General features: G+C 47.6%; 1 pseudogene; it reads left to right on the forward strand.

The window, feature by feature from the left end:
- Positions 1–13,905: 13,905 nt before the first annotated feature.
- Positions 13,906–14,934, forward strand: LOC127315021 (uncharacterized; annotated as a pseudogene).
- Positions 14,935–21,498: the final 6,564 nt, after the last annotated feature.

The following is a 21,498-nucleotide window of genomic DNA, read 5'->3' on the forward strand; positions in this document are numbered from 1 at the left end:
ACTCGTTGCCAAGTTTCCTCTGCCTTGCCACTCGAATCCCCAAACCCACACCAAGAACCAAAGTGGCACAAGCCTAGTTCCAATTTCACCAATAAAAATCATGCTTTTTCGAAAGCCCCTCAGAGCAAGCTTATTGTTCTTTTGTTTTAATAGCATCGATCCACGACGACTTGCAGGCGAGCCAATTGACCTTGGTCAGCCCATAGCCACCACAAGCCCGAACTGGGTTCCTCCTTGGTGACTTGGATTTTGTGTTATTAGAAGTTTTGTATCGTGCTAATCTCGAGACTCCCTCAATATTTTTTCTATATCACACTCGACACTGAGTGTACACGATGCCATGTTCTTGTTCGAAAATGGTCAAGTTGTCTTAAGATATTCTTGCTATTCCACCCTAGTTTCACGCGATATAACTCGTCCCGTGAAGGAAAGCTACTACTAACTGTTGAGGAAAAACAAAGCTAAAAGGTCAATGGACAGTTTTATACAATTTCTGTCTAAGTCCAAACCTCTTTAGTTATCACCAAGTCTTGGTAAACTGAGGATTTTCCAAATGTAGGACCTTGCGCATGATTTGAATGTATAGATTATTTTCTAATAAGAATATCTTTTGAAGGTTGTGGGTTATCAAAATCGGAATATGCATTCTTGTGCGCCGACATCCATATAATTCTCAATAAGTACTCATGCCTTACTATTTTAGAGAGCTAGTGCATTTTGTCTGATTTACTTGTAAGTAACTGAGAAAACCTGTTCTTCACATCACTTGATGCACAAAACCATTATTTGTCAGTCATTCTCTAATCTAATTTTCTCCTCATTCTTCATCTATGTAACTGCTGAATGTGTCAACGTTTAGCGAAACCAGGAATTATGTCTTTTGTCTAAGTCCTTTAACTCTAGGGGTCTGAAAATGACTTAACTTTTTCTCTGTGAAGTTCCAAGAAAAGTTTATGTAAGTAATCGTGAACTCCCATGAAACCCTCATTTTCATTAGGGCTTGTGTACCACAAAAATTTATTTTATTTCCCAAGATGGATGTAACTCGTTTAAAATAAAATCAAAATATTCATAACTAAATCTAAAAACATGTTAAAAGAACTTATGATTCTGCATACAATCAAATTTTCATCAAATATCTTTTTGGTTTGATCTCGACAAATAAGAAAAAGTCCGGGAAGCAACGCCGAGTTACTTTTTGAGTTTACAGACGGAATTATTGTGATATTTAAATCATTTTGGTACTGATATATTCCGTTTACCGAGGAAAATAACAACTTTGTTTCGTGAACTAGTGATCCATGATGAGTGTACATGATTTATTGATTTGGTGAGTCATATCCAACGCCGTGTACAGTGTGGTACCCAACTCACACACATGTCACCTTACGCGATGTTCATACTTTTCCGTCGACAGAAAATTGCATTTCGAACATTTTTGGATAGTCAACAAAATTTAAGTTGGACCATGCATATAAAAAAAACACCAACATATATGCCACCAAATTAGTATCTTTAGATGATGAAATACATTTTCATCATATAGTTATTCCATTTTGTAAATAGTTATATATTTTTTGTAAAGTCGATCAAAGTTTAAGATTTGTTCAGTTTCTTAAAAAAGAGCCGAATTGAATTTCCGCTCTTTTTTAATGGAGAAGGAGTACGCAAATGAGATTGTCGTTTTTGTTCGAGATGTAACATGCACATGGCATGCGTTCTTTAGCTGTTTTTTTAGGGATATGGAATTCTTACCTGTTCTTTTTTATATATCTCGGGCCAATGACCATACACGATATTTGCAATTGTCCACGGACCCACCGCTCCAGTCTATCTTCCAGCACGTACTCTTCCCGTACCGGCCTGCAGCCGCCGCCGCCGTGCTGAGATGCAAATCCTCCGCTCGATATTTTCTACTATGCCTATACACCATCTCTCATCTCCCTCGCGACCCGTTCTCTGTTCTTTCATGGCATCTGCTCCCGGTGCTCTGGCGCCGCTCGTGCGGAATTTTTGACGAAAAGGACCACTTGCTCCAATGAATTGCCGGAAAAGACCACCTGCAAAAAAAAATATCAAAAAAGACCATCTTACTATGGCGGCAGGACGTGCCAAGCGACACGTGGCACCTGCCGCCGGTGATGTTGGCGGCAGGGCCTGCCCTGGCGGCACGTTAGGAGGCCGGCCATCTCTGTTAGCATGCGTTGAGGCAGTGGACCATGCCGCCGCCGCCGCCGGCGCTGGCGGCAAGACTGCATGGCGCCATTGCAGGTCTTCTGTTAGTTGGCGCGGCGTGTTTTTAATCCAGCCATCTCTTTACATTTAAAGCGGACAAAACGGAGCAGCACTAGCTAACCAGGCACGTGAGTGCAAATATTATCGATACATCCATCAGTACTGTATTAAATCTGCTCTTTCTCCACATATTTTCATAGAGCATCACCAGCGGCGCGACGCATTTTATTGTCCGCGAGTGTCCGTTTGCGTCGCGATGCGGACGCTAAAATATCCGTTTTTGTCCTCGCGTCCGTTTACGTCTGGGATTGGCTCCAGCGGGGCGACACATTTTTTTTTACTTGTTCTTTTTCCTCTTCTCCATTTAAACATTAACATGGCGCGGGACGCGTGGCGTCGCCATTAACTTCGTTGGCGGAGGTGGGCGGCGGCCGCTCGGCAGCCGAGACATCGCCATTTACGTGGCGCAGACTGCCGAAGCGACGCAGCGGCGACAATCGCTGGCGCGTTTGAGAAGACGCATCGACGCAGGGTCGCTGCCAGGCAGGCCCGACAAAACGTCCGCCAGACACGAGCGAACACTTTGCGCGTCCGCGCAGCGTCGGCAGAGACGCATATTTGGGCCAGGTTTGCGTCGCTGCGGACGGCTAGGTCACTTTGCGTCGCGCCGCTGGAGGTGGTGCCAGCCGCATTTTTCGGCCTGGCGGACGCAAACGGTCGCTCAGCGTCCGTTTGCGTCGCGCCGGGCATCTCCAACGGGCCGACGCATTTCGGACGTCCGAAATGTCCGTTTGCGTCTGTAGGATAACGTTGCATAGAAAACAAAAAATTTCCTACCGCGAACACGCAATCCAAGCCAAGATGCAATCTAGAAGACGGTAGCAACGAGGGGGGTATCGAGTCTCACCCTTGAAGAGATTCCAAAGCATACAAGAGGAGGCTCTTGTTGCTGCGGTAGACGTTCACTTGCTGCTTGCAAAAGCGCGTAGAAGATCTTGATCACGATCGGTTCCGGCGCCACGAACGGGCAGCACCTCCGTACTCGGTCACACGTTCGGTTGTTGATGAAGACGACGTCCACCTCCCCGTTCCAGCGGGCAGCGGAAGTAGTAGCTCCTCTTGAATCCGACAGCACGACGGCGTGGTGTCGGTGGTGGTGGAGAAATCCGGCGGAGTTTCGCTAAGCGTGCGGGATGTGGTGGAGGAGAGAGGCCGCTAGGGTTTGGGGAGAGGGCGCCGGCCACTAAGGGGTGCGGCCACCTTGGTGGTTCTTGGGTGGCCGGCCCCCTCCCCTTGGCCCCTCATTATATAGGTGGAACCCCAAGTGTTGGTCTCCAAGTCTTCGAATAAGACCCGAACCAAAAACCTTCCATATGGTGGGGAAACCTACCGAAGTTAGGACTCCCACTAGAGGTGGGATTTCCACCTCCCATATGGGGGGTGGCCGGCCCCCTAAGGGGGAGTCCACTTGGGACTCCTCCCCCACTAGGGTTGGCCGGCCATGGAGGTGGAGTCCCATGTGGACTCCACCTTCCTTGGTGGTTTCTTCCGGACTTTTCTAGAACCTTCTAGAACCTTCCATAGAACCTTCCGCGACATTTTAATTCACATAAAATGACATCCTATATATGAATCTTATTCTCCGGACCATTCCGGAACTCCTCGTGATGTCCGGGATCTCATCCGGGACTCCGAACAAATATTCGAACTCCATTCCATATTCAAGTTCTACCATTTCAACATCCAACTTTAAGTGTGTCACCCTACGGTTCGTGAACTATGCGGACATGGTTGAGTACTCACTCCGACCAATAACCAATAGCGGGATCTGGAGATCCATAATGGCTCCCACATATTCAACGATGACTTTAGTGATCGAATGAACCATTCACATACGATACCAATTCCCTTTGTCTCGCGATATTTTACTTGTCCGAGGTTTGATCTTCGGTATCACTCTATACCTTGTTCAACCTCATCTCCTGACAAGTACTCTTTACTCGTACCGTGGTATGTGGTCTCTTATGAACTCATTCATATGCTTGCAAGACATTAGACGACATTCCACCGAGAGGGCCCAGAGTATATCTATCCGTCATTGGGATGGACAAATCCCACTGTTGATCCATATGCCTCAACTCATACTTTCTGGATACTTAATCCCACCTTTATAGCCACCCATTTACGCAGTGGTGTTTGGTGTAATCAAAGTACCTTTCTGGTATAAGTGATTTACATGATCTCATGGTCATAAGGACTAGGTAACTATGTATCGAAAGCTTATAGCAAATAACTTAATGACGAGATCTTATGCTACGCTTAATTGGGTGTGTCCATTACATCATTCATATAATGATATAACCTTGTTATTAATAACATCCAATGTTCATGATTATGAAACTAATCATCCATTAATCAACAAGCTAGTTTAAGAGGCATACTAGGGACTTCTTGTTTATCTACATATCACACATGTACTAATGTTTCGGTTAATACAATTATAGCATGATATATAAACATTTATCATAAACATAAAGATATATAATAACTACTTTTATTATTGCCTCTTGGGCATATCTCCAACAGTCTCCCACTTGCACTAGAGTCAATAATCTAGATTACATTGTAAGGTACCTAACACCCATGGCATTCTGGTGTTGGTCATGCTTTGCCCTAGGGAGAGCTTTAGTCAACGGATCTGCTACATTCAGATCAGTGTGTACTTTGCAAATCTTTACTTCTCCATCTTCGATGTACTCGCGAATCGAATGATAACGTAGCTTGATATGCTTCAGCCTCTTGTGTGACCTTGGTTCTTGCGCATTGGCGATGGCACCCATGTTGTCACAATAGATGACTAGTGGGTCCAATGCACTAGGAACCACACCGAGCTCTACAATGAACCTCTTCATCCATACCGTTTCTGACGAAGCCTCTGAAGCCGCTATGTACTCCGATTCTGTTGAGGATTTCGCCACCGTGCACTGCTTCGAGCTTGCCCAGCTTATTGCAGCACCATTCAATATAAACACGTACCCAGATTGTGAGTTAGAGTCACCAGGATCAGTGTTCCAACTTGCATCGGTGTAACTTGTTACAACGAGTTTTTGGTCACCTCCATAACAAAGAAACATATCCTTAGTTCTTTTCAAGTACTTCAGGATATTCTTGACCGCTGTCCAGTGTTCTATTCCTGGATCACTTTGATATCTGCTAGTCAAACTAACAGCATGTGCTATATCTGGTCTTGTACATAGCATGGCATACATGATAGAGCCTACTGCCGAGGCATAGGGGATCTGACTCATCCTTTCTCTTTCTTCTGCCGTTGCTGGACCTTGAGTCTTACTCAAGACCTTGCCTGGTAACATAGGTAAGAATCCTTTCTTACTTTCGTCCATTCTAAACTTTTTTAGAATCTTGTCCAGGTATGTACTCTGTGATAGCCCTATTATACGTCTTGATCTATCTCTATAAATCTTGATGCCTAATATATACGATGCTTCACCAAGGTCTTTCATTGAAAAACTGTTATTCAAATAACCTTTTACACTGCTAAATAGTTCTATATCATTCCCAATCAATAATATGCCATCTACATATAATATTAGGAATGCTACAGAGCTCCCACTCACTTTCTTGTAAATACAGGCCTCTCCATGACACTGTATAAACCCGAAGTCTTTGATCACCTTATCAAAGCGTCGGTTCCAACTTCTTGATGCTTGCTTCAGTCCATAAATTGAACGCTGAAGTTTGCATACTTTGTCAGCATTTTTAGGATCGACAAAACCTTTGGGTTGTACCATATACAACTCTTCCTCAGTGTCTCCATTAAGGAACACCGTTTTGACATCCATCTACCAAATCTCATAATCGAAAAATGCAGCTATTGCTAACAAAATCCTTACAGATTTTAGCTTCGCTACAGGTGAGAAAGTCTCATCGTAGTCAACTCCTTGAATTTGTCGGAAACCCTTTGCGACAAGTCGAGCTTTATAGACAGTAATATTACCATCAGCATCTGTTTTTCTCTTGAAGATCCATTTATTCTCGACAGCCTTGCGGCTATCAGGTAAGTCTACCAAAGTCCATACTTTGTTATCATACATGGATCCCATTTCGGATTTCATGGCTTCTTGCCATTTGTTGGAACCTGGGCTCATCATCGCTTCTTCATATGTCGCAGGGTCTTCATCATTGTTGTCCACAATCATGACATTTAGACAAGGATCATACCAGTCTGGAGTGGCACGTTCCCTTGTCGATCTGCGAGGTTCAGTAGCTATCTCGTTTGAAGTTTCATGATCATTATCATTAGCTTCCACTGTTGCCGGTGTAGGCGGCACAGGAACATCTTCCGGTACTGTGCTACTCTGATCAACGAGCAGAGATTCTTCAATCTCATCGAGTTCTACTTTTCTTCTAGTCACTTCTTTAGTGAGAAATTCTTTCTCAAGAAAGGTTCCGTTCTTAGCAACAAAGATCTTGCCTTCGGATCTGTGATAGAAAGTGTACCCTATAGTTTCCTTAGGGTATCCTATGAAGACGCATTTCTCCGCTTTGGGTTCTAGCTTGTCCGGTTGTAACTTTTTTACATAGACTTCGCAACCCCAAACTTTTAGGAACGACAGCTTAGGTTTCTTATTAAACCATAATTCATACGGTGTCGTTTCAACGGATTTTGATGGTGCTCTATTTAAAGTGAATGCGGCTGTCTCTAATGCATAACTCCAAAATGATAACGGCAAATCAGTAAGAGACATCATAGAACGAACCATATCTAAGAGAGTTCGATTACGACGTTCGGACACACCGTTTCGTTGTGGTGTTCCCGGCGGTGTCAATTGTGAAAGTATTCCGCATTTCTTTAAATGCATGCCAAACTCATAACTCAGATATTCACCTCCGCGATCAGATCGTAGAAATTTAATCTTCTTATTACGTTGATTTTCTACTTCACTTTGGAATTCCTTAAACTTCTCAAAAGTCTCGGATTTATGTTTCATGAAATAGATATACCCATATCTACTCAGATCATCTGTGAAGGTTAGAACATAACGATAACCACTGCGCGATGCTACACTCATTGGTCCGCACACATCGGTATGTATGATTTCCAATAAGTCAGTAGCTCGCTCCATCATACCAGAAAATGGAGTCTTAGTCATTTTTCCCATCAGACATGCTTCGCATCTATCAAGTGACTCAAAGTCAATGATTCAAGTAATCCATCAGTATGGAATTTCTTCATGCGTTTCACTACAATATGACTAAGATGACAGTGCCACATATAAGTAGAATTATCATTCAATTTAATTCGCTTAGCATCAATGTTATGTATATGTGTATCACTACTATCGAGATCTAACAGAAATAAGCCATTTTTTTGTGGTGCTCGACCATAAAAGATATTATTCATAAAAATAGAACAACCATTATTCTCAGACTTGAATGAATAACCGTCTTGCATTAAACAAGATCCAGATATAATGTTCATGCTCAACGCGGGTACAAAATAATAATTATTGAGGCTTAAAACTAATCCCGAAGGTAGATGTAGAGGAAGTGTGCCGACAGCGATCACATCGACTTTGGATCCATTTCCAACGCGCATGGTCACTTCATCCTTTAGTAGTCTTCGTTTATTCTTTAGTTCCTGTTTCGAGTTACAAATATGAGCAACCAAACCAGTATCAAATACCCAGGTACTAGTACAAGAACCAGTAAGATAAACATCTATAACATGTATATCAGATATACCTTCTTTCTTCTTCTTGACAAGGCCGCTCTTCAGATCCGCCAAATACTTGGAGCAATTACGCTTCCAGTGTCCCTTCTCCTTGCAGTAATAGCACTCAGCATCAGGTTTAGGGCCAGTCTTAGGTTTCACAGGAGGCGTAGCAGCTTTCTTGCTACCCTTCTTGAATTTGCCTTTAGACTTGCCCTGTTTATTGAAACTGGTGGTTTTGTTGACCATCAACACTTGGTGCTCTTTCTTGATCTCAATCTCAGCAGCTTTAAGCATGGAGAAGAGTTCAGGTAACTCTTTGTTCATGTTCTGCATATTGTAGTTCATCACAAAGTTCTTGTAACTAGGTGGCAGTGATTGAAGGATACGATTAATCCCCAGTCTGTTAGGAATAACTATTTCCAAGTCACTGAGTTTCTTCGCATGCCCGGTCATAACGAGCATGTGCTCACTCACGGAGCTACCTTCTTCCATCATGCAACTGAAGAAGTGTTTCGATGCTTCATAGCATTCCACGGCCGCATGAGTCTCAAATATAGTCTTCAACTCATTGATTAACTCATGTGGATCGTGGTGCTCAAAACGTTTTTGAAGATCGGCTTCCAGACTGCATAAGATGGCACACTGAACTTGAGAGTACCGAGTTTTCCGAGTTGCGTAAACAGCTTTTACTTCATCGGTTTCAGTTTCTGCAGGAGGGTCACCTAGCGGTGCATCAAGCACATATTGCAGATTTCCGCCAGCGAGGAAAATCCTCACATGACGGAACCAGTCGGTGAAGTTGCTACCGTTGCTCTTAAGCTTTTCTTTCTCTAGGAACTGGTTAAAATTGATTGAGGACGCCATATCTACAACATATTTGCAATAGTTTAGACTAATGTTTATGACAAATTGAGTTCAAATTTTAATTCAATATAATTAAAAACTAGGTGAACTCCCACTCAAAACAATATCCCTCGTATTGTCTTAGTGATTACACGAACCAAATCCACCACACCAAGTCCGATCATCACGAGACAAGATGTAACTTCAATGGCGAACACTCAAAGTGTTCATCATATCAATCATATGATTCATGCTCTACCTTTCGGTATCACGTGTTCCGAGACCATGTCTGTACATGCTAGGCTCGTCAAGGCCACCTTAGTATCCGCATGTGCAAAACTGGCTTGCACCCGTTGTATGCACTTGTTGATTCTATCACACCCGATCATCACGAGATGCTTCGAAACGACAAGTCTTGGCAACGGTGCTACTAAGGATGAACACTTTATTATCTTGAGATTTTAGTGAGAGGGATCATCTTATAATGCTACCGTCAAGATCTAAGCAAAATAAGATGCATAAAAGGATTAACATCACATGCAGTTCATATGTGATATGATATGGCCCTTTTGTCTTTGCGCCTTTGATCTTCATCTCCAAAGCACGGACATGATCTCCATCATCAACGGGCATGATCTCCATCATCGTCGGCGAAGCACCAAGGTCAATGGCGCCGTCTTCATGATTGTCCTCCATGTAGCATCTATTACAACTACTTTGAAATACTACTCAACATGAAATTTAAAGACAACCATAAGGCTCCTGCCGGTTGCCACAATACAATAATGATCATCTCATACATAGTCATCATCACATTATGGCCATATCACATCACCAAACCCTGCAAAAACAAGTTAGACGTTCTCTAATTTGGTATGCATATTTTACGTGGTTTAGGGTTTTCGAGTAAGATCCAATCTACCTACGAACATGAACTACAACGGTGATACTAGTGTTGTCAATAGAAGAGTAAATTGAATCTTCACTATAGTAGGAGAGACAGACACCCGCAAAGCCACTTATGCAATACAAGTTGCATGTCGAGCGTGGAGCAAATCTCATGAACGCGGTCATGTAAAGTTAGCCCGAGCTGCTTCATCCCACTATGCCACAAAGATGCAAAGTACTCAACTAAAGATAACAAAAGCATCAACGCCCACAAACCATTGTGTTCTACTCGTGCAACCATCTATGCATAGACACGGCTCTGATACCACTGTAGGATAACGTTGCATAGAAAACAAAAAATTTCCTACCGCGAACACGCAATCCAAGCCAAGATGCAATCTAGAAGACGGTAGCAACGAGGGGGGTATCGAGTCTCACCCTTGAAGAGATTCCAAAGCCTACAAGAGGAGGCTCTTGTTGCTGCGGTAGACGTTCACTTGCCGCTTGCAAAAGCGTGTAGAAGATCTTGATCACGATCGGTTCCGGCGCCACGAACGGGCAGCACCTCCGTACTCGGTCACACGTTCGGTTGTTGATGAAGACGACGTCCACCTCCCCGTTCCAGCGGGCAGCGGAAGTAGTAGCTCCTCTTGAATCCGACAGCACGACGGCGTGGTGTCGGTGGTGGTGGAGAAATCCGGTGGAGCTTCGCTAAGCGTGCGGGATGTGGTGGAGGAGAGAGGCCGCTAGGGTTTGGGGAGAGGGGGCGCCGGCCACTAAGGGGTGCGGCCACCTTGGTGGTTCTTGGGTGGCCGGCCCCCTCCCCTTGGCCCCTCATTATATAGGTGGAACCCCAAGTGTTGGTCTCCAAGTCTTCGAATAAGACCCGAACCAAAAACCTTCCATATGGTGGGGAAACCTACCCAAGTTAGGACTCCCACTAGAGGTGGGATTTCCACCTCCCATATGGGGGGGTGGCCGGCCCCCTAAGGGGGAGTCCACTTGGGACTCCTCCCCCACTAGGGTTGGCCGGCCATGGAGGTGGAGTCCCATGTGGACTCCACCTTCCTTGGTGGTTTCTTCCGGACTTTTCTAGAACATTCTAGAAAACCTTCCATAGAACCTTCCGCGACATTTTAATTCATATAAAATGACATCCTATATATGAATCTTATTCTCCGAACCATTCCGGAACTCCTCGTGATGTCCGGGATCTCATCCGGGACTCCGAACAAATATTCGAACTCCATTCCATATTCAAGTTCTACCATTTCAACATCCAACTTTAAGTGTGTCACCCTACGGTTCGTGAACTATGCGGACATGGTTGAGTACTCACTCCGACCAATAACTAATAGCGGGATCTGGAGATCCATAATGGCTCCCACATATTCAACGATGACTTTAGTGATCGAATGAACCATTCACATACGATACCAATTCCCTTTGTCTCGCGATATTTTACTTGTCCGAGGTTTGATCTTCGGTATCACTCTATACCTTGTTCAACCTCATCTCCTGACAAGTACTCTTTACTCGTACCGTGGTATGTGGTCTCTTATGAACTCATTCATATGCTTGCAAGACATTAGACGACATTCCACCGAGAGGGCCCAGAGTATATCTATCCGTCATTGGGATGGACAAATCCCACTGTTGATTCATATGCCTCAACTCATACTTTCCGGATACTTAATCCCACCTTTATAGCCACCCATTTACGCAGTGGTGTTTGGTGTAATCAAAGTACCTTTCCGGTATAAGTGATTTACATGATCTCATGGTCATAAGGACTAGGTAACTATGTATCGAAAGCTTATAGCAAATAACTTAATGACGAGATCTTATGCTACGCTTAATTGGGTGTGTCCATTAAATCATTCATATAATGATATAACCTTGTTATTAATAACATCCAATGTTCATGATTATGAAACTAATCATCCATTAATCAACAAGCTAGTTTAAGAGGCATACTAGGGACTTCTTGTTTATCTACATATCACACATGTACTAATGTTTCGGTTAATACAATTATAGCATGATATATAAACATTTATCATAAACATAAAGATATATAATAACTACTTTTATTATTGCCTCTTGGGCATATCTCCAACAGCGTCGGCCCACGGACGTCATGCGGCCTAGGGCGACCGTTTGCGTCGGGGGTACCTCCAGCGGTGCGGACGCATATTTTTAGCGGAGACAGCGTCAAGCTTGTTAATGGCGTTTTACGTCCCGTCGAGGACTGCCGCCGGCGATTAACTGTTCCCGCGCGACGACGGTCGTTCCCGCGCGTGCCCAATACATTGGCAAGTTTCAGGCCGAGTAGCTGGACTTGGAGGCAGCGGCGGCGGAGGCGGAGGTTGCGGAGGCGGAGGCGGCAGAGCGCGCGGAAGGGCGCCTCGTGGCGACCAGGGCGGAGATCGCCAACGCCATGGACGAGCTCGCCGATGCCAGGGCGGAGCTCGCGGAGGCGCGGGCGGTGATGGCGGCCCCACCAGCGGACGACGACGCCCCCGTGCCCCGCCGCTTCGAGTGCTTCGGCGACCAGTTCGTTCTGGTCGCGTCCTTCGACACCCTGGCTGGGGACGCCCTGCGCCGTTAGGCTTGGTTGGCGGAGGAGGAGGCCAATAGCTATGCGATCGACATGGCTCGGGGGTTACTGTGCTCCGACCTGGACTCGCTCCAGCGAAGGGCCCCTTCTCCCGCGCGGGTCGAGCAGGAGAACCGGGAGCTGGCGGGCGACATCTCCGCCAGGGACGAAGCGGTGCCGGAGGCGGCTAGGGACAGGGCCCGCTTCCTCGCCCAGCTGACGGGGTTGCAGGCGGCGACCCAGGCGAACGACGAGGCGGCGGCGGCCCATGCGGCGGCGGAGGGGGCGGTGGCCCAGGCGGCGGAGGAGGCGGCGGCTATGGCCAGGACAGTCCTGTGGGACTCGTCTCTGGCCGAGGCCCTCGAACGCCGCAGGCGGGACGGGGTGACCAATCTGTGGCATGCCCGGCGTGCGGAGTGCGCGAAGCGCTAGCGCTTCGACGACGGCGTCGGCCCCTCCGGCGGCCAGTAGTAGGCTGCGCGACTACGAGTAACCGAGGCCGGTGTCGGATTTCATCGTGATCGACGACAATGACGACGAGTAGACGCAGGCGTTAGTTTTTATATTTTTATTTCCCTTTATTTACTATGTAAATTATGTTTTTTCTGAAAAAATCGAAAAAAATGTGTCGTGCCGCTGGAGCCACCCAACGAAAACGGACGCGCGATCGATTTCGACCATTTTAGCTAACGCAAAACGAAGGCGCGCGGATATTTCAGACGTCTAATTTGTGTCGTCCCGTTGGAGATATCCTGATATGAGGAGTATGTAGAATGATATGAGGAGTATGTAGAAAAAGAGGCAGATTTAATATAGTACTGATGAATGAATCGATTAGTGTTTGCACTTAGTACCCTGGCTAGCTCCGTTCCGTCCGCTTTAAATGCAAGGTGATGGATGGATTAAAAACACGACCGCTCAGGCCGGCCATGGCACCATGCAGTCCTGCCGCCAACGCCCGATGGCTGCATGGCCCACTGCCTCAACGCCTGCTAACGGAGCTGGCCAACTTCCTAACGTGCCGCCAGGGACAGAGGCGGCAGGCCTTGCCGCCATCTTCAACGGCGGCAGGTGCCACGTGTCACTTGGCACGCCTTGCCGTCACAGAAAGGTGGTCTTTTTTAGCAATTTTTTTTGTAGGTGGTCTTTTCTGGCAATTCGTTGGTGCAAGTGGTCTTTTTCGTCAAAAATTCCTCCCAATCCACATGTCTCCCGATTGCCTCATGTCCATCGGAACATGGCCATCCTCAGTCGGTCATTACGAACCGACGATGTTAAATGTGATAGCTGGGGCCGGATTATTGAGAAAACCTGCTCACCGGCTGTGAGGACGAACCAGGCAGCGCCGCCAAGGGCCACGACTGAAATCGTTATTCGGGATGAAGAGGAGAACAAAGAAGACGAGGGATACATTACGTTTGAAGAGAGCATGCACCGGGATGGTTCTATCTATAGGGGCATGGCTCGCTGTGCCTGGAGAAGAGACTTCCGTATCGGAGACCGAAGCGAGACTCGGTTGGAGGCCACGATGCGGTCAGATCCCACTCCGAATTGCACCTTTCATCGGGACGATGGAACTTGTTGGAGACATCATCCTACTAAAGGCATGCTACAGTTTTTCTCCTTCGAGGTGGCTAAACTACCTCCCAATGCTGCTGGCTCGGTAGAGTTGTATGGATACGTAGCGACGCGGGATGATCTTGATCCGTCCCTTAACTACGTTGTCAATATCAGCAGGGATGATCCCATCGTCGTAAAGCAATGATCTCTCATCGACATGGCTGGCCCGAAGCGAGGGATAGAGATGGATGACTGCACCGTAGTCGAATACGACATGAGGATCAAGAACTCGGCGCAAGAAAAGGACGACCTACAGCTAATCGATGGCGCATTGGTCCTAGAGTTCTACAGTACATCACGTCGTCCATTCACATTAGACTAGCCACAATGGGAGTGTCATAGGTAGTATCATGCATGCCATGTAAGCAAAAAATCTGATGTGGCACATCAATTAATGAGGAGAGAGGTGAAAGTAGTATCATAGGTAGATACAGTATCATAGCACGTAAAATTAGAAATTTTAGTGGCAAACACATCATGTACACATATTTGCATTGAGATTTTACAAAACATTAAATATGATAGAACTATGATACTAATTCATGATACTATGCATTGTAGGTGTTGTATCATAAACTAGTATCATATGCATGATACTAGTCTATGATACTTCTCATTGTGACTAGTCTTAGACATCCCTGGAGAATGTGGCGCGGTCGGCGTAACTTTAGCGAGTGTTTATTGGGCAGTTGAGGCGACCGTAGAGGTTCTCTTACTAGAGGTGCAAGCCAATTTCAATATGTCTCTTACATGTTTTACCAGCGGGGTTGATCATGAAATCAGGCTCTTCGATGGTGCCATCGCCGAGCCGCGTGGCTTGAAGAGGTATGTGGTTGCTGTGGCAAGCCGTTCTTTCCTAGATTTGGAATTCAAAATAGGCAAACCACCATCCAATATCGGCCAACATTGGTGTTCCTTCAAGGCAGAAGTCCATGGACATGTTACACAAAAAATAGAGACTGAGTTCGCGCTAATCTCAGTGAGGGTGACTTGGTCGACCTTGCCTAGCGATTAGTTTCTTTGGGTAATACAATTAAGGTTTGTCCAGCCATACTCATGTGTCCGGCGGGTTCTGTGTAGGCAAAGATATCCATAACTAAATTAACACATGTACTCTCTACTTTCATATTCGGTCTAGAGGCTAACGATATTCCATTGTCGTGTTGTGCAATTGTTTCACATATTGTTTCTTTTCTATCTTGCTGTATCACCATGGGGGTTATGTTAACCAAAAAAAGAACGACTTGCGCAGCTACACATCCATAGAGTGTTGGTTATCTTCAATGGATTAAAATTGGGAAAATGAGAGAGGAAGATACACATATTGTCTCTCTGAGTGAGTGTTCAGTTCCAATGCAAGGACGGCTCAACCAACACGTCATTGTTTTTACCATTCACACCATAAGTATTAGCTAATCTTTTTGAAAAGAAGAGTGTTTGGTGAAGTGACACCAATCTCATTTGCTCATTTAACTCACATCCTAGTATCTTCATAAAAATATAGTACTATCATGAGATTAAAGGATCCATTCCAACATAGTGTTTTCAGCATGTGATTAGTGGAGGGAAAACCAATCCCCTTCCCCTAGGCTAAAAGTCGCCGACCCGCCGAAGAACAAAAGGACACACAAACATACATGATTCTGGGGTTTAGCCACCCAACCGCTTCTGCCGCCTCCGGGGAGATCAGTATCCATGATCTCCGCCAGGGGCATCCGATCTCGTAGCTAGTTTTTCTAATTTAGATTGAGTTTTAGCAAATTTTTTGTTTTTTTCATTAGATCTGTCTCTTTTCTTTAGCCACCAATATCCGATTAGCCTTCTCTGCTCGTGCAATAATCTAGCACATCGATTCTCGGCGACTCGGCAGTCCATGTGCACGCTGCATGCCTACATGCCTAGAACCAGGCTGGCCATCATCGACTCCATCTGCTCCACGGATTACCAGCCTTCATCAACTCGAGCTGCACCAAGGACTGCCTCCAGGCGTGCACGCGCTCGACATCAGGCAACTTCAACATGCACCATGTACTCTGCATGGCCTATGTCGCATGTGTTAAGGCAATATGCTTGTTGTATTACCAGGGGCCAAAGGCCACATTATATAGTACATGTACAAGTGCACATATGCAGAAAGCCCCCTAACATATGGGGAAACTACAATAGACAGATATATACATCTAACACCCCCCCCCCCCCCCCCCCCCCCCCCCCGCAAACTCATGGTGGATCCACAACACTGAGTTTGGAGAGTAAGAAATCATGCTGCGCTCTAGTCTGTGCCTTCGTAAAGAAATCCGCCAACTGCAAATCTGAAGGCACATAATGAACCGCAACAACATCATCATGTACCTGTGCACGTGTGTAAAAAGCATCAACACCGATATGCTTGGTCAGCTCATGCTTGACCGGATCACATGCAATACTGATAGCACCTGTACTGTCAGACAAAAGTGGAGTGGGTGTCGTAACAGAGACCCCAAAATCTGCAAGCAACCACTGTAACCAAGTCACCTCAGCAATCAACAAAGCCATAGCCCGCAACGCAGCCTCAACACTCGAACGGGAAACTGCGACCTGTTTCTTCGTCTTCCAAGCAACAAGCGAACCACCAAGAAACACACAGTAAGCAGAAAGCGAACGACGATCCGTAGGATCACTCGCCCATGTAGCATCCGAATAGCACTAGAGCTGGAGAGAGCTGGAACGGGGAAAGAAAAGGCGACGAGTGATCGTGCCACGAAGATAACGAAGAACACGAAGGAGATGACTATAGTGAACAGTGGTAGGAGCTGAGACAAACTGACTCAGAATATGAACAGGATAAAAAATATCAGGACGAGTGACAGCAAGATAAACAAGACTCCCAACAAGATTGCGATAACGGGTGGGATCAGGAAGAGGATCACCATCAGTAGGACGAATCTTAACATTAAGCTCCATAGGAGTATCGACTGTGCGCTCATCCCCAAGAGCAGCACGAGCAAGAAGATCCAGAATGTACTTTTCCTGAGAGATAGAAAAGCCATCAGAAGTGGAGGAAACCTCAATGCCAAGAAAATAGCGAAGAGGACCAAGATCAGTCATAAGAAACTGATCACGAAGACGAGCCTTGACGAAGGCAATATACTCAGGATCATCACCAGTAATGATCATATCATCAACATAGAGAAGAAGAAGAGTACGTCCACGAGGAGAAGTGTGAACGAAAAGTGTTGGATCATGAAGACTAGGAGAGAAACCAGCAGCAGTCACCACAGAGGCGAAGCGCTCAAACCAGGCACGAGGGCCCTGTTTGAGACCATAGAGAGAACGTCGAAGACGACAAACCATCCCATCGGGAACAGAATACCCAGGAGGAGGCTGCATGTAAACCTCCTCACTCAACTCGCCATTAAGAAAAGCATTCTGAACATCAAGCTGGGACACAGACCAGCGGCGAACAGAAGCAATAGCAAGAAGGGTACGCACAGTAGTCATATGAGCCACAGGGGCAAAAGTCTCATCATAGTCACGGCCGTGCTCCTGCTGAAAACCACGAGCCACAAGACGCGCTTTATAGCGCTCAAGAGAGCCATCAGAGCGAGTCTTAATTTTATAGACCCACTTACATGTGATGGGACGAACACCAGAAGGGGGAGAAACAAGATCCCAAGTGCCAGTGCGCTCAAGCGCAGCGATCTCCTCAGCCATGGCAAGCTGCCATTCAGCATGACGCTCGGCATCCCGATAAGAAGTCGGCTCAGAAACAACAGAGAGACCATACTGACTAGGAGAGTAACAAACTGGAGCACGACGCTGACGAACAGGCCGTGAAGGGGGAAGCTCATCTGCAGAAGACAAGTCATCAGAAGAAGAGGAAGAAGGGACAGCATCAGAAGGAGCCGAAGCCGGAGAACGAGGAGTACTAGGTGGACTAGACGAATGAGAGGATGGCGCCGAAGGGGGCGCATCAGAAGTAGGAGGGAGGGGAGGAGGGACAACAGGGGGAGCATCCGGAAAAAGAAGAAAAGAGATATCATCCACCGGGTAAGTACCCGAGGTGGGGCGAGGATAGAAGGGACGCGTCTCATCAAACGTGACGTCACGAGAGATGCGCATCCGACGACCAACGGGGTCCCAACAGCGATAGCCCTTATGCTCATCACTGTATCCGAGAAAAACACACTCAACAGACTGAGCGGTCAGTTTGGTGCGTTCGCGAGGAGGCAGAAGGACATAGCAGACGCAACCAAATGAACGGAGAGTCGAGTAGTCTGGAGAAACACCAGAGAGACGCTCGAGAGGAATGCCACCCTGTAGAGCAGCGGAAGGCTGAATGTTAATGAGGTGGGCCGACGTAGCGACAGCCTCAGCCCAGAAATGTGGCGGAAGAGAAGAAGCAATCATCATAGCACAAGTGGTCTCAAGAAGATGACGATGCTTACGCTCGGCGACGCCATTTTGAGCATGCGCGCCAGGACAAGAAAACTGAGCGAGGGTGCCCTCCTCAGCAAGGACACCACGAAGGTGCTGGGAGATATACTCACCAGCAGAATTAGCACGGAACATGTGAATGGGTGAGGAATACTGAGTGCGGACCATGGCCGCAAAACGCTGATAAATAGAGAGCACCTCACTGCGAGAGCGCATGAAAACCACCCAGGTGTACCGTGAAAAATCATCAATGAATAAGATATAGTATCGATGGCCCCCTTTCGAAGCGAAGGGAGCCAGACCCCAAACATCTGAATGGACTAAATCGAACGGTCGCTGAGAGACAGACACACTAGTAGGATAGGGAAGCTGAATCTGTTTGCCTAACCTACAACCCTGACAGTGTAACGACCCATCTCCAGAGACAGACCCCAGAAGGCCACGATGAACCAAAGACGACAGGCGAGAGTCACAAAGGTTACCAAGACGATGATACCACTGCTGAAAAGAGCCGGTGACAGAGGCAACAACCGGAGGAGAACTGGCAGATGAAAGGGCAGCGGAAGGAACACGAAGCCAGTCTAACTCCCAAAGCCCCGGAGACTTACGGCTACGAGGGCCAGCTCCAACCAGGGCCTGTGTGCGACGATCCTGAACCGCACAAGACTCAGCGTCAAGAATGACGCGACAACCAGAATCGGTGAGCTGGCTAGCAGAGAAAAGGTTCATCTGAAGGCGAGGAACATGAGAAACATCAGAGACAGAGAAAGAGGGAGTAGAAAGGGTGCCTCTACTAGAAACAGGAATAGAGGTACCATCAGCCGTGACAACATGGACAGGAGAAATAAGAGACCGAAGAGCAGACAGAATAGAAGACTCGGAGGTCATATGAAAGGAAGCTCCAGAATCCAGATACCACGGGGACGTACCTGACTGTGTAGAAAGTGGTGGTCGCGCAGTGCCAGAAGAGCCAGTCACAGAACCAGCAGCGCCCGGCGAGGAAGAGTCTGTAGTAGCGAGCAGACCACGAAGACCCCTGAGAATGTCCTGATCAGAGGGTGCAACTGCAGAAGATCCTGAAGAGCCAACCTGCTGACGATCCTGGAACTGCTGACGTAAACTGGGATCCCAAGCATCAAGCAGGCAGTGAAGCTGCGCTATCTCATGCGCAGAGAGGGGCGCGACTGGAGAGGTCGACGGACAAGCAGGTGCCGACGAGGAGCTATCACCCACACGCACAGAGGCCACCAAAGGGGACGACGGAGAGGAACACGCCGATGAAGACAGAGTCGGCAAAGCGCGGTCATAACCACGTGAAGAGGCCGCGAAAGTCGATATATAGCGGCAGACCGACATAGACGGAGTCGACGTAGCGCGGCCATAACCGCGGGAAGAGGCCGCAAAAGTCGATGTAGAGCAGCGGGCCGACGTAGACGAAGTCGGCGAAGCGCGAGCAGAGCCGCATGAAAAGGCCGCAAAAGTCGAAGTAGAGCGGCAGACCGAGGGAGACAAGATCGGCGAAGCGCGGCCAGAGCCGCGGGAAGAGGCCGCGAAAGTCGGTATAGAGCGCCGAGCCGACGTAGACGGAGTCGGTGAAGCGCGGGCAGAGCCGCGTGAAGAGGCCGCAAACGGCGACGAAGAATGGCTAGGCATCATACACGGAGGCAGCGGACAAATACCAAGGACCGAAGGAAGGCCCAAAGATAAGGCGGGATCAGCGGAAGAAGACATCGTATAACAACAGCCGACGACCAAATTTTTTTTTTTTGATTTTTTTTTTAATCCTCGGATCGAAGTCAACTGGGGGAGAACGGTCCGGCGGCACGGGAGCCTGGCGCTCAAATCTGGCGACGCAGCCACGCAAGGAGATCGAACTGATCTCAGCACGAGCGGGCCGAACGGCCAGAAACACCGGATCAAGCTGGGAGCCTGGCGCGAGGAGATCGAGCGGGCAGCGGGGAGAGTCCTGGCGCGAGGCGGAGAGAGTGCGCGGGGACAGAAAACGGATTGGGAGGAGCGGCCGGCGCGGTAGAGCAGGCGGCACGACGGGATCCAGGCGCGGGAGAGCAGGGGCCGGCGCACGGAAGAGCAGGGGCAGGCGCCGATCGGGAGCGACGGGCGGCACACGGGCCGATCTGGCCGGAGAGGGGCGAGCGAATCTGCTAGGCTGGAGGAGAATCGGCCGTCGGCCGGGGCGAGCGGAGCAGGCAGAGATCGAGCGGGGAGAAGTACTGAGGGGACGGGCGATGGACAAGCAACGTCGGCCCAGAATAGAGGATCAATTTTGCTCCGATACCATGTTAAGGCAATATGCTTGTTGTATTACCAGGGGGCCAAAGGCCACAATATATAGTACATGTACAGGTGCACATATGCGGAAAACCCCCTAACATATGGGGAAATTACAATAGACAGATATATACATCTAACAGCATGCAGATGCCTATGGGACATTGATGGATCGGTTCATTTCCAAGCCAGGGTGCATCAGCCCGAGCTGCATCGCACTGCACGTTGAATCGGCAGTTCGACACCAAGCTGATCTACTCCACGCCGTCATCATCTTCATTGTCCGTGGTCATCATCGCCGACAACAGCATCGTCGCCAACACTCGTGGTCTTCGTCAACACCAATGGAGTTGTTCTTCGACACCGCAATAATGCACGCAGAAACCGGGTTTAATCCCTGGAATCTACTTCAGCAACTACATCGCCGTCTTTGTCCACCACGGCCTCGTCGCCAGAGTTGCAGTCTATTTTTGTTTGCATGCTCATGCTTAATTTTTTTTCTCTTGAAGCTACTTCATCTACTCCAACATTTCGGCGGAAACTTCTACGCATCGGCTGTTCACGGAGGCCTTCTCTGCTTCTCCATCCAACTTTGGCACACATGGCTCATGGTGGTCCCTGTCTTCGCACCTCCGATGCGTGCCGTCGTTCCTGGCATGATCCCAAGTCCGGCAAGCTTAGCAGCGTGTCGCATACTACTTCTACCACAAATTAAAACTACGTCTTCCTCCTTCCGAGCATCTTCCCAGGCTCAACGACGCAACGATCAAAACACCATCTACCTCAACTATGTTCTCCAAGGCGACTACATCAAACATAGCACCATCGACCATGGCAACAACAGCTACATCGACATCGGCATCAAGGGATACAC

Source organism: Lolium perenne, chromosome 7 (assembly GCF_019359855.2).
Source record: "Lolium perenne isolate Kyuss_39 chromosome 7, Kyuss_2.0, whole genome shotgun sequence".
Taxonomy (NCBI): Eukaryota; Viridiplantae; Streptophyta; class Magnoliopsida; order Poales; family Poaceae; genus Lolium; species Lolium perenne.